This window comes from Rhinopithecus roxellana, chromosome 8, assembly GCF_007565055.1.
Source record: "Rhinopithecus roxellana isolate Shanxi Qingling chromosome 8, ASM756505v1, whole genome shotgun sequence".
Lineage (NCBI taxonomy): Eukaryota > Metazoa > Chordata > Mammalia > Primates > Cercopithecidae > Rhinopithecus > Rhinopithecus roxellana.
The window spans coordinates 121,201,121-121,203,516 of record NC_044556.1 but is presented as its reverse complement, the minus strand read 5'-3'; positions in this window follow the sequence as shown (position 1 = coordinate 121,203,516).

Sequence of the window (2,396 nt, the reverse complement as noted above, 5' to 3'; positions counted from 1 at the left end):
GAGAAATGGGAGGAGCTCCGTCTCCTCCAGCATTCTTCCAGGTGAAGCTCCAAAGACTTAGCTAGGAGTCCTAGAATTAGGCAATAGGTGCATGTTCTGAGGTCAACAGTAGTGATGCAATATCTTTACAGTAACAGCATATACTCTTACACAGTAGCAACATATACTCTTATACATACAGATAGCTTAAAAATCCTTTTTATAATGATGGAATAAATATTCACAAATGAACATACAGGGATAAATAACAAGAAGGTTAAGATTACTCCTAACCTCACCACCCAGAGGTAACTGCTGTTGATGTTTTGGTGTATTCTTCCACCTATTTATAGATATACACACACACAAACAAAAGCGCAATAGCAGTCGAATTTCCAACTTGATTTTTTAACTTTCCAGTATATCAATATTGTGCACCTATAGCAGGATTTTTCATGGTTGCATGAATCTCATTTAGTTGGTGGTTTAATTATCTAACAAATATTCAGTTCTTATAGTTAAGCACTATTTCTGGCAGATTACCATGCCTGGATGAACAAGACAGATTATGTCCCTGATCTTATGGAATTCACATTTCTGTTCTGGCTTAGTTTTCACAGACTTGATGATTTCTGGGTCCTAGCATACTGTGTTCATCTTTTCCTAGATTGCTCACCCTGTTCAGACTCATACCTTATTTTGATTTTTCTGCCTGTGTGTATGGTGGCTTGGATGAACCTAGTGGGACTTCTAAGATCTTTCTATCCACTGCTCTCTTTTTGCCTTGATATAGAACTAAATGATTACCTTTGCTAACAATTTCAGTTATTAGCATACTGAGGAGACTAGCAAGCCCTTGTATACCTTACGAGTCTAACTGATGAGGTAAAGAACTTTATTCTCCAAACCGAAAGACCAGTTTCTCTAAGGACTCTGAGACATTTTACATAAATTTATTCAACAAATATTTACTGAACACTTCCTACATGCCAGAAACTTTCTAAGTACTGCAGGTACAACAATGAATAAAAGAGACAAAACACTGCCCTTGTGAAATTTACTTTGCAGTTGAGGGAGCCAGACAGTCCCTCAATAAAACAAGTGGTGATGACCACTATGGAGAAAAAGAAAACTGGAAAGGAAGGTCTGGAGTGCAAGAGCGAAGAGTTGTTTTATAATGTCAAATAAGATGTTCTAGAAAAACATTTTCCCTGAAATTTCCCAAAATAAATTTGGTCGTGATAAAAGGCCTTCTCTCTGTAATAAGTGCAGTAACTCTAAGACAACACTAACAGATACAACAAAAGTGATGATCAATGACTAAGGAACAAAAGAGCTGAACACATTTCTCAGTTAAAATGAAAAAAGGTCAGGCACAGTGGCTCATGCCTGTAATCCCAGCAGTTTGGGAGGCCGAGGTGGGGTATTGCTTGAGCCTAGGAGTTCAAGGTCAGCCTGGGCAACATAGTGAGACTTCATCTCTACAAAAAACAAAACAAAATCAGCCAGGCATGGTAGCATGCACTTGTAGTCTCAGCTACTTGGGAGGTTGAGGTGGGAGGATTGCTCGAGGCCCTGGAGGTCGAGACTGCAGCAAGCTATGATTGTGCCATTGTACTCCAGCCTGGGTAACAGAGTGAGACCCTGTCTCTAAAAAATAAGTACAAAGGATACAAAAGAAAAATTTTAAAAGAAAAAAAGCAACTTCACTGACAGTCGGGTACACATTTTGTTAATAACCTGTTAACAATTCTCCAACTTTATCTTTGCAGTGTCTTCTCTAGTTAGTTATATTGATGGAAGCCCTGTTAAAAATAATTGTGCCTGACCATCATATAGAGAAATGAAAATACCAAGGTATAGAAGCAAGTTTTAAACTGACTGAACCCTTAAAAGATGATTGAGGCAGATGGCTTAGTTCTCCTCCAGGGATAACCGATGTGGGGATATTAATGCCCTTTTGTGTCAACTAAACATACATCTGTGTTCATGGTAGCATGCATCGGCTGAGGAGCAGGCATCTTCTAGGCACTAGCACCAGCTGAGAAGAACCAGTTTGCTTTATAGAGTTAGCCTTGACTGGCAAATGGTGTATCCATAGATGAACCATAAAGCACTTTGGCCAATTTTCTATTAGTAGACCTTTAAGTTCTTTGTAAGCTTTTGCTGTTATAAAAATGCTGTGTACGTAACCTAATCATTTTCTCAGGATAAATACCTAAAAATGAGGACTGCTTAGTGAAAGTGTTTGCACATTTTTAAGCTTGCAGAGCTCCTCAGACTTTAATGTGCAAAAGAAACACTTGGAGATCTTGTCAAAATGCAGGTGGGATTTAATGGATACGAGGTGGGCTTGAAACTGTTTCTTGCAAGCTTCCAAGTGATGCCAGGTGTATCCTTAGACCATATTTTGAGTT